The sequence below is a fragment of the Oncorhynchus mykiss genome, unplaced genomic scaffold, assembly GCF_013265735.2.
Source record: "Oncorhynchus mykiss isolate Arlee unplaced genomic scaffold, USDA_OmykA_1.1 un_scaffold_260, whole genome shotgun sequence".
Lineage (NCBI taxonomy): Eukaryota > Metazoa > Chordata > Actinopteri > Salmoniformes > Salmonidae > Oncorhynchus > Oncorhynchus mykiss.
The window spans coordinates 262,277-274,525 of NW_023493716.1; positions in this window are offsets into that span (position 1 = coordinate 262,277).

Below are 12,249 nucleotides of genomic sequence, written 5' to 3' on the forward strand. Positions count from 1 at the left end.
CTCCCTTCTGTCTGTCTGTATGTATTGACCTCTCACTTCCTCCATTCTGTATGTCTGTATGTATTGACCTCTCACCTCCTCCCTTCTTCTGTCTGTTTGTATTGACCTCTCACCTTCTCCCTTCTTCTGTCTGTATGTATTGACCTCTCACCTCCTCCTGTCTTCTGTCTGTATGTATTGACCTCTCACCTTCTCCCGTCTTCTGTCTGTATGTATTGACCTCTCACTTCCTCCCTTCTGTATGTCTGTATGTATTGACCTCTCACCTCCTCCCTTCTTCTGTCTGTATGTATTGACCTCTCACCTCCTCCCTTCTGTCTGTATGTATTGACCTCTCACCTCCTCCCTTCTTCTGTCTGTATGTATTGGCCGCTCACCTCCTCCCTTCTTCTGTCTGTCTGTATGTATTGACCTCTCACCTCCTCCCTTCTGTCTGTATGTATTGACCTCTCACCTCCTCCCTTCTGTCTGTCTGTATGTATTGACCTCTCACTTCCTCCCTTCTGTATGTCTGTATGTATTGACCTCTCACCTCCTCCCTTCTTCTGTCTGTATGTATTGACCTCTCACCTCCTCCCTTCTTCTGTCTGTATGTATTGACCTATCACCTCCTCCCTTCTTCTGTCTGTATGTATTGGCCTCTCACCTCCTCCCTTCTGTCTGTATGTATTGACCTCTCACCTCCTCCCTTCTTCTGTCTGTCTGTATGTATTGACCTCTCACCTCCTCCCTTCTGTCTGTATGTATTGACCTCTCACCTCCTCCCTTCTTCTGTCTGTCTGTATGTATTGACCTCTCACTTCCTCCCTTCTTCTGTCTGTCTGTATGTATTGACCTCTCACCTCCTCCCTTCTGTCTGTATGTATTGACCTCTCACCTCCTCCCTTCTTCTGTCTGTCTGTATGTATTGACCTCTCACCTCCTCCCTTCTTCTGTCTGTCTGTATGTATTGACCTCTCACCTCCCCCCTTCTGTCTGTATGTATTGACCTCTCACCTCCTCCCTTCTTCTGTCTGTATGTATTGACCTCTCACCTCCTCCCTTCTGTCTGTCTGTATGTATTGACCTCTCACCTCCTCCCTTCTGTCTGTATGTATTGACCTCTCACCTCCTCCCTTCTTCTGTCTGTATGTATTGACCTCTCACCTCCTCCCTTCTTCTGTCTGTATGTATTGACCTCTCACCTCCTCCCTTCTTCTGTCTGTATGTATTGACCTCTCACCTCCTCCCTTCTGTCTGTATGTATTGACCTCTCACCTCCTCCCTTCTTCTGTCTGTATGTATTGACCTCTCACTTCCTCCCTTCTGTCTGTATGTATTGACATCTCACTTCCCCCCTTCTTCTGTCGGTATGTATTGACCTCTCACCTCCTCCCTTCTGTCTGTATGTATTGACCTCTCACCTCCTCCCTTCTGTCTGTATGTATTGACATCTCACTTCCCCCCTTCTTCTGTCGGTATGTATTGACCTCTCACCTCCTCCCTTCTGTCTGTATGTATTGACCTCTCACTTCCTCCCTTCTGTCTGTCTGTATGTATTGACCTCTCACTTCCTCCCTTCTGTATGTCTGTATGTATTGACCTCTCACCTCCTCCCTTCTGTCTGTCTGTATGTATTGACCTCTCACTTCCTCCCTTCTGTCTGTCTGTATGTATTGACCTCTCACCTCCTCCCTTCTTCTGTCTGTATGTATTGACCTCTCACCTTCTCCCTTCTTCTGTCTGTATGTATTGACCTCTCACCTCCTCCTGTCTTCTGTCTGTATGTATTGACCTCTCACCTTCTCCCGTCTTCTGTCTGTATGTATTGACCTCTCACTTCCTCCCTTCTGTATGTCTGTATGTATTGACCTCTCACCTCCTCCCTCCTTCTGTCTGTATGTATTGACCTCTCACCTCCTCCCTTCTGTCTGTATGTATTGACCTCTCACCTCCTCCCTTCTTCTGTCTGTATGTATTGGCCGCTCACCTCCTCCCTTCTTCTGTCTGTCTGTATGTATTGACCTCTCACCTCCTCCCTTCTGTCTGTATGTATTGACCTCTCACCTCCTCCCTTCTGTCTGTCTGTATGTATTGACCTCTCACTTCCTCCCTTCTGTATGTCTGTATGTATTGACCTCTCACCTCCTCCCTTCTTCTGTCTGTATGTATTGACCTCTCACCTCCTCCCTTCTTCTGTCTGTATGTATTGACCTATCACCTCCTCCCTTCTTCTGTCTGTATGTATTGGCCTCTCACCTCCTCCCTTCTGTCTGTATGTATTGACCTCTCACCTCCTCCCTTCTTCTGTCTGTCTGTATGTATTGACCTCTCAACTCCTCCCTTCTGTCTGTATGTATTGACCTCTCACCTCCTCCCTTCTTCTGTCTGTCTGTATGTATTGACCTCTCACTTCCTCCCTTCTTCTGTCTGTCTGTATGTATTGACCTCTCACCTCCTCCCTTCTGTCTGTATGTATTGACCTCTCACCTCCTCCCTTCTTCTGTCTGTCTGTATGTATTGACCTCTCACCTCCTCCCTTCTTCTGTCTGTCTGTATGTATTGACCTCTCACCTCCCCCCTTCTGTCTGTATGTATTGACCTCTCACCTCCTCCCTTCTTCTGTCTGTATGTATTGACCTCTCACCTCCTCCCTTCTGTCTGTATGTATTGACCTCTCACCTCCTCCCTTCTGTCTGTCTGTATGTATTGACCTCTCACCTCCTCCCTTCTGTCTGTATGTATTGACCTCTCACCTCCTCCCTTCTTCTGTCTGTATGTATTGACCTCTCACCTCCTCCCTTCTTCTGTCTGTATGTATTGACCTCTCACCTCCTCCCTTCTTCTGTCTGTATGTATTGACCTCTCACCTCCTCCCTACTGTCTGTATGTATTGACCTCTCACCTCCTCCCTTCTTCTGTCTGTATGTATTGACCTCTCACCTCCTCCCTTCTGTCTGTATGTATTGACATCTCACTTCCCCCCTTCTTCTGTCGGTATGTATTGACCTCTCACCTCCTCCCTTCTGTCTGTATGTATTGACCTCTCACCTCCTCCCTTCTGTCTGTATGTATTGACATCTCACTTCCCCCCTTCTTCTGTCGGTATGTATTGACCTCTCACCTCCTCCCTTCTGTCTGTATGTATTGACCTCTCACTTCCTCCCTTCTGTCTGTCTGTATGTATTGACCTCTCACTTCCTCCCTTCTGTATGTCTGTATGTATTGACCTCTCACCTCCTCCCTTCTGTCTGTCTGTATGTATTGACCTCTCACTTCCTCCCTTCTGTCTGTCTGTATGTATTGACCTCTCACCTCCTCCCTTCTGTCTGTATGTATTGACCTCTCACCTTCTCCCTTCTTCTGTCTGTATGTATTGACCTCTCACCTCCTCCTGTCTTCTGTCTGTATGTATTGACCTCTCACCTTCTCCCGTCTTCTGTCTGTATGTATTGACCTCTCACTTCCTCCCTTCTGTATGTCTGTATGTATTGACCTCTCACCTCCTCCCTTCTTCTGTCTGTATGTATTGACCTCTCACCTCCTCCCTTCTGTCTGTATGTATTGACCTCTCACCTCCTCCCTTCTGTCTGTATGTATTGACCTCTCACCTCCTCCCTTCTTCTGTCTGTATGTATTGACCTCTCACCTCCTCCCTTCTGTCTGTATGTATTGACCTCTCACCTTCTCATTTCTTCTGTCTGTATGTATTGACCTCTCACCTCCTCCCTTCTGTCTGTATGTATTGACCTCTCACCTCCTCATTTCTTCTGTTTGTATGTATTGACCTCTCACCTCCTCTCGTCTTCTGTCTGTATGTATTGACCTCTCACCTCCTCATTTCTTCTGTCTGTATGTATTGACCTCTCACCTCCTCCCTTCTTCTGTCTGTATGTATTGACCTCTCACCTCCTCCCTTCTGTCTGTATGTATTGACCTCTCACCTCCTCCCTTCTTCTGTCTGTATGTATTGACCTCTCACCTCCTCCCTTCTTCTGTCTGTATGTATTGACCTCTCACCTCCTCCCTTCTTCTGTCTGTATGTTTTGACCTCTCACCTCCTCCCTTCTTCTGTCTGTATGTATTGACCTCTCACCTCCTCCCTTCTTCTGTCTGTATGTATTGACCTCTCACCTCCTCCCTTCTGTCTGTATGTATTGACCTCTCACCTCCTCCCTTCTGTCTGTATGTATTGACATCTCACTTCCCCCCTTCTTCTGTCGGTATGTATTGACCTCTCACCTCCTCCCTTCTGTCTGTATGTATTGACCTCTCACCACCTCCCTTCTGTCTGTATGTTTTGACCTCTCACCTCCCCCCTTCTTCTGTCTTTATGTATTGACCTCTCACCACCTACATTCTGTCTGTATGTATTGACCTCTCACCTCCTCCCTTCTGTCTGTATGTATTGACCTCTCACCTCCTCCCTTCTGTCTGTCTGTATGTATTGACCTCTCACCTCCCCCTTCTTCTGTCTGTATGTATTGACCTCTCACCTCCTCCCTTCTTCTGTCTGTATGTATTGACCTCTCTCTCTCACACACACACATACACACACACACACACACACACACACACACCTTTGAACCACTATCCAACTCAACGATCTATACGAGACCTTTACAGGCTCAGGAAAACCGTATCCTCTCTGTGTCTTTTCCACTTCCTCTAACTGTCCTCCATGCACGCCACACATTTATATTACCCAGGAGCCTCGTTGGTGCCATGGGAGGGCCCGTCCCAAAGCTCAGATAGAGAAATTACTGCTCTCCCTTTCCTTCACTCATCGCTTCCTTCTCTCTATGTGTGTGTTTTCTCTCTCCCTAGTTCTTCCTCTGTTTTTCTCTTGTACTCTTTTTTTCTCTCTCTGTCTCTCACTGTCTGTCTGTCTCTCGCTCTCTCTCTCTCTCTCTCTCTCTCTCTCTCTCTCTCTCTCTCTCTCTGTCTCTCTCTGTCTCTCTCTGTTTCTCTCTGTCTCTCTGTTTCTCTCTGTCTCTCTGTTTCTCTCTGTCTCTCTGTCTCTCTGTCTCTCTCTGTCTCTTTCTCTCTCTCTCTCTCTCTCTCTGTCTCTCTCTCTCTCTCTCTCTCTCTCTCCCCCTCTCTCTGTGTCTCTCTGTCTCTCTCTTTCTGTCTGTCTCTCTCTCTCTCTCTCTCTCTCTCTCGCTCTCTCTCTCTCTCTCTCTCTTTCTTTCTGTCTTTCTCTCTCTATCTCTCCTGTACTGTTGGTCAGACAGCATCCGTCCTTGATTCTCTGCCCAGAATCTGTCCTCCTCCGCTCCTCTCCAATAAAAAGAGAGCGATGTGATTTTAAGTCCTTTTTAAATTAAATTATTCTACATATTTTGGCACATTTCAGAATTCAACCTTGCAGTCGCATCTCTCTCTGTCTCTCTCTCTCTCTCTCTCTCTCTCTCTCTCTCTCTCTCTCTCTCCAAAGGAAGTGAAGTAGATAATAAACAAAAGTGAAATAAACAATAAGCAATTAACAGTAAACATTACACTCACAAGTTCCAAAAGAATAAAGACATTATAAATGTGACATCATATCTGTCTATGTGACCTGGTCGTTCCCTCCATATCAGATATCTGTCTATGTGACCTGGTCGTTCCCTCCATATCAGATATCTGTCTATGTGACCTGGTCGTTCTCTCCATATCAGATATCTGTCTATGTGACCTGGTCGTTTACCTCCATATCAGATATCTGTCTATGTGACCTGGTCGTTCCCTCCATATCAGATATCTGTCTATGTGACCTGGTTGTTCCCTCCATATCAGATATCTGTCTATGTGACCTGGTCGTTCCCTCCATATCAGATATCTGTCTATGTGACCTGGTCGTTCCCTCCATATCAGATATCTGTCTATGTGACCTGGTCGTTCCCTCCATATCAGATATCTGTCTATGTGACCTGGTCGTTCCCTCCATATCAGATATCTGTCTATGTGACCTGGTCGTTCCCTCCATATCAGATATCTGTCTATGTGACCTGGTCGTTCCCTCCATATCAGATATCTGTCTATGTGACCTGGTCGTTCCCTCCATATCAGATATCTGTCTATGTGACCTGGTCGTTCCCTCCATATCAGATATCTGTCTATGTGACCTGGTTGTTCCCTCCATATCAGATATCTGTCTATGTGACCTGGTTGTTCCCTCCATATCAGATATCTGTCTATGTGACCTGGTCGTTCCCTCCATATCAGATATCTGTCTATGTGACCTGGTCGTTCCCTCCATATCAGATATCTGTCTATGTGACCTGGTCGTTCCCTCCATATCAGATATCTGTCTATGTGACCTGGTCGTTCCCTCCATTTCAGATATCTGTCTATGTGACCTGGTCGTTCCCTCCATATCAGATATCTGTCTATGTGACCTGGTCGTTCCCTCCATATCAGATATCTGTCTATGTGCCCTGGTCGTTCCCTCCATATCAGATATCTGTCTATGTGACCTGGTCGTTCCCTCCATATCAGATATCTGTCTATGTGACCTGGTCGTTCCCTCCATATCAGATATCTGTCTATGTGACCTGGTCGTTCCCTCCATATCAGATATCTGTCTATGTGACCTGGTCGTTCCCTCCATATCAGATATCTGTCTATGTGACCTGGTCGTTCCCTCCATATCAGATATCTGTCTATGTGACCTGGTCGTTCCCTCCATATCAGATATCTGTCTATGTGACCTGGTCGTTCCCTCCATATCAGATATCTGTCTATGTGACCTGGTCGTTCCCTCCATATCAGATATCTGTCTATGTGACCTGGTCGTTTACCTCCATATCAGATATCTGTCTATGTGACCTGGTCGTTCCCTCCATATCAGATATCTGTCTATGTGACCTGGTCGTTCCCTCCATATCAGATATCTGTCTATGTGACCTGGTCGTTTACCTCCATATCAGATATCTGTCTATGTGACCTGGTTGTTCCCTCCATATCAGATATCTGTCTATGTGACCTGGTCGTTCTCTCCATATCAGATATCTGTCTATGTGACCTGGTCGTTCCCTCCATATCAGATATCTGTCTATGTGACCTGGTCGTTTACCTCCATATCAGATATCTGTCTATGTGACCTGGTCGTTCCCTCCATATCAGATATCTGTCTATGTGACCTGGTCGTTCCCTCCATATCAGATATCTGTCTATGTGACCTGGTCGTTTACCTCCATATCAGATATCTGTCTATGTGACCTGGTCGTTCCCTCCATATCAGATATCTGTCTATGTGACCTGGTCGTTCCCTCCATATCAGATATCTGTCTATGTGACCTGGTCGTTCCCTCCATATCAGATATCTGTCTATGTGACCTGGTTGTTCCCTCCATATCAGATATCTGTCTATGTGACCTGGTCGTTCCCTCCATATCAGATATCTGTCTATGTGACCTGGTCGTTCCCTCCATATCAGATATCTGTCTATGTGACCTGGTCGTTTACCTCCATATCAGATATCTGTCTATGTGACCTGGTCGTTCCCTCCATATCAGATATCTGTCTATGTGACCTGGTCGTTCCCTCCATATCAGATATCTGTCTATGTGACCTGGTCGTTCCCTCCATATCAGATATCTGTCTATGTGACCTGGTCGTTTACCTCCATATCAGATATCTGTCTATGTGACCTGGTCGTTCCCTCCATATCAGATATCTGTCTGTCTATGTGACCTGGTCGTTCCCTCCATATCAGATATCTGTCTATGTGACCTGGTCGTTCCCTCCATATCAGATATCTGTCTATGTGACCTGGTCGTTCCCTCCATATCAGATATCTGTCTATGTGACCTGGTCGTTCCCTCCATATCAGATATCTGTCTATGTGACCTGGTTGTTCCCTCCATATCAGATATCTGTCTATGTGACCTGGTCGTTCTCTCCATATCAGATATCTGTCTATGTGACCTGGTTGTTCCCTCCATATCAGATATCTGTCTATGTGACCTGGTCGTTCCCTCCATATCAGATATCTGTCTATGTGACCTGGTCGTTCCCTCCATATCAGATATCTGTCTATGTGACCTGGTCGTTCCCTCCATATCAGATATCTGTCTATGTGACCTGGTCGTTCCCTCCATATCAGATATCTGTCTATGTGACCTGGTCGTTCCCTCCATATCAGATATCTGTCTATGTGACCTGGTCGTTCCCTCCATATCAGATATCTGTCTATGTGACCTGGTCGTTCCCTCCATATCAGATATCTGTCTATGTGACCTGGTCGTTCTCTCCATATCAGATATCTGTCTATGTGACCTGGTTGTTCCCTCCATATCAGATATCTGTCTATGTGACCTGGTCGTTCCCTCCATATCAGATATCTGTCTATGTGACCTGGTCGTTCCCTCCATATCAGATATCTGTCTATGTGACCTGGTCGTTCCCTCCATATCAGATATCTGTCTATGTGACCTGGTCGTTCCCTCCATATCAGATATCTGTCTATGTGACCTGGTCGTTCCCTCCATATCAGATATCTGTCTATGTGACCTGGTCGTTCCCTCCATATCAGATATCTGTCTATGTGACCTGGTCGTTCCCTCCATATCAGATATCTGTCTATGTGACCTGGTCGTTCCCTCCATATCAGATATCTGTCTATGTGACCTGGTCGTTCCCTCCATATCAGATATCTGTCTATGTGACCTGGTCGTTCCCTCCATATCAGATATCTGTCTATGTGACCTGGTTGTTCCCTCCATATCAGATATCTGTCTATGTGACCTGGTTGTTCCCTCCATATCAGATATCTGTCTATGTGACCTGGTTGTTCCCTCCATATCAGATATCTGTCTATGTGACCTGGTCGTCTCCATACCAGATATCTCTCTGTCTATATGACCGGGTTGTTTCCTCCATACCAGATATCTCTCTGTCTATGTGACCTGGTCGTCTCCATACCAGATATCTCTCTGTCTATATGACCGGGTCGTTCCCTACATACCAGATATCTCTCTGTCTATGTGACCTGGTCGTTCCCTATATATCAGATATCTGTCTATGTGACCTGGTCGTCTCCATACCAGATATCTCTCTGTCTATATGACCGGGTCGTTCCCTACATACCAGATATCTCTCTCTCTATGGATGCATCCCAATTGGAGACCTATTCCCTATATTAGGCCCTATGGGCCCTGGTCAAAGGCAGTGCCCTACGTAGGGAACAAGGTGCCATTTGGTCAGAAGAGTGGCCGAATCAAATTAGAGTCTGAGGTTTGATTCTATCGCGGATGAACAGAAGAGGACTTTATAGGAATCTGTTCTGGAGGAAGACTCCAGACAATCATCTAGTTTATATTTCTGAAGTTGACATTTTGTTGAAGAAATGTTGTTAGTGAATTAGAATTAGTACAACCGTCACTGGTGTCTATGTGTTCATACCTAGATGTATGTTTCTATCCTCCTCTCCTCACCCCCCTCTCGCTCTCTCTCTCGCTCTCTCTCTCTCTCTCTCTCTCTCTCTCTCTCTCTCTCTCTCTCTCTCTCTCTCTCTCTCTCTCTCTCTCTCTCTCTAACTATCCAGACTTCTTCATCTCTCTCTCAATTCAATTCAATTCAAGGGCTTTACTGGCATGGGAAACGTGTTAACATTGCCAAAGCAAGTGAGGTAGATAATATATAAAGTGAAATAAACAATAAAAATTAACAGTAAACATTACACATACAGAAGTTTCAAAACAATAAAGACATTACAAATGTCATATTATATATATACAGTGTTGTAACAATGTACAAATGGTTAAAGTACAAAATGGAAAATAAATTAGCATAAATATGGGTTGTATTTACAATGGTGTTTGTTCTTCACTGGTTGCCCTTTTCTCGTGGCAACAGGTCACAAATATTGCTGCTGTGATGGCACACTGTGGAATTTCACCCAGGAGATATGGGAGTTTATCAAAATTGGATTTGTTTTCGAATTCTTTGTGGATCTGTGTAATCTGAGGGAAATATGTCTCTCTAATATGGTCATACATTTGGGCAGGAGGTTAGGAAGTGCAGCTCAGTTTCCACCTCATTTTGTGGGCAGTGAGCACATAGCCTGTCTTCTCTTGAGAGCCAGGTCTGCCTTTCTCAATAGCAAGGCTATGCTCACTGAGTCTGTACATAGTCAAAGCTTTCCTTGAGATTGGGTCAGTCACAGTGGTCAGGTATTCTGCCGCTGTGTACTCTCTGTTTAGGGCCAAATAGCATTCTAATTTGCTCTGTTTTTTTGTTAATTCTTCCCAATGTGTCAAGTAATAATCTTTTTGTTTTCTCATGATTTGGTTGGGTCTAATTGTGCTGCTGTCCTGGGGCTCTGTGGGGTGTGTTTGTGTTTGTGAACAGAGCCCCAGGACCAGAATGCTTAGGGGACTCTTCTCCAGGTTCATCTCTCTGTAGGTGATGGCTTTGTTATGGAAGGTTTTGGAATCGTTTCCTTTTAGGTGTTTGTAGAATTTATATTTTTGGAGAATTCTGCAAAAATCTCAATTTGGTGTTTGTTCCATTTTGTGAATTATTGGTTGGTGAGCAGACCCCAGACCTGACAACCATAAAGGGCAATGGGTTCTATAACTAATTCAAGAGACTCTGCAGTCTTGGTGCTTGTATTCAGATACAGTAGTGGAGGTGAAGGGAGAGGAGGATGGACTCCGGCTACAGAAGCAAGGAGCCAGTGAAGGACTGCTGTGTTGTACAGTAGCACAGTTGAATAACCTGCTACTATAGTAGTGGACTCTGCAGGGAGGGAGCTCTCCACTCTCCTCTGTGCTGTGTACAGTATAGCTGAGCTGAATAACCTCCTACTACAGTAGTGGACTCTGCAGGGAGCTCTCCACTCTCCTCTGTGCTGTGTACAGTATAGCTGAGCTGAATAACCTCCTACTACAGTAGTGGACTCTGCAGGGAGCTCTCCACTCTCCTCTGTGCTGTGTACAGTATAGCTGAGCTGAATAACCTGCTACTACAGTAGTGGACTCTGCAGGGAGACCTCCACTCTCCTCTGTGCTGTGTACAGTATAGCTGAGCTGAATAACCTGCTACTACAGTAGTGGACTCTGCAGGCAGTTCTCCGCTCTCCTCTCAACATGATGATGTATCTGTGGGTGAGTACCCTTCACTCATATCCACTTCTATGGTCTTAGAGTGTGTGTGTGGGAGAGGGGTGTCTGCTTTTGCTTGTGTGTGTGTGTGTGTGTGTGTGTGTGCTTGCGTCCGTGCGTGTGTGTGTGTGTGTGTGTGTGTGCTTGCGTCCGTCCGTGTGTGTGTGTGTGTGTGTGTGTGTGTGTGTGTGTGCGTGTGCGTGTGTGTGTGTGTGTGCGTGTGTGTGCTTGCGTGTGTGTGTGTGTGTGTGTGTGTGTGTGTGTGTGTGTGTGTGTGTGTGTGCGTGTTCCTCTGGCATATTTTTGTTTGTTTGCATATTCGGCAGCGATGCATTATTGATGGGCAATAATCCTGCTGGGTTGATGACTTTGGACTGAGAGGAGATGATGATGTTGTGATGTCGGAGGAGATGATGTTGTTGTGATGCCAGAGGATATGTTGTTGTTGTGATAACAGAGGAGATGATGTTGTTGTGATGCCAGAGGAGATGTTGTTGTTGTGATGCCAGAGGAGATGATGATGTTGTAATGCCAGAAGAGATATTGTTGTCGTGATGCCAGAAGAGATATTGTTGTCGTGATGCCAGAAGAGATGTTGTTGTTGTGAAGCCAGAGGATATGATGTTGTTGTGATGCCAGAGGAGATGTTGTTGTCGTGATGGCAGAGATTATGTTTTTGTTGTGATGCCAGAGGAGATGATGTTGTTGTGATGCCAGAGGAGATTATGTTGTTGTGATGCCAGAGGAGATGATGTTGTTGTGATGCCAGAGGGGATGTTGTTGTTGTGATGCCGGAGGAGATGATGTTGTTGTGATGCCAGAGGAGATGTTGTTGTTGTTGTGATAACAGAGGAGATGATGTTGTTGTGATGCCAGAGGAGATGTTGTTGTTGTGATGCCAGAGGAGATGATGATGTTGTGATGCCAGAAGAGATATTGTTGTCGTGATGCCAGAAGAGATGTTGTTGTCGTGATGCCAGAGGGGATGTTGTTGTCGTGATGCCAGAGGAGATGTTGTTGTCGTGATGCCAGAAGAGATGTTGTTGTCGTGATGCCAGAGGAGATGTTGTTGTTGTGATGCCAGAGGAGATGATGTTGTCGTGATGCCAGAGGAGATGATGTTGTCGTGATGCCAGAGGAGATGTTGTTGTAGTGATGCCAGAGGAGATGATGTTGTCGT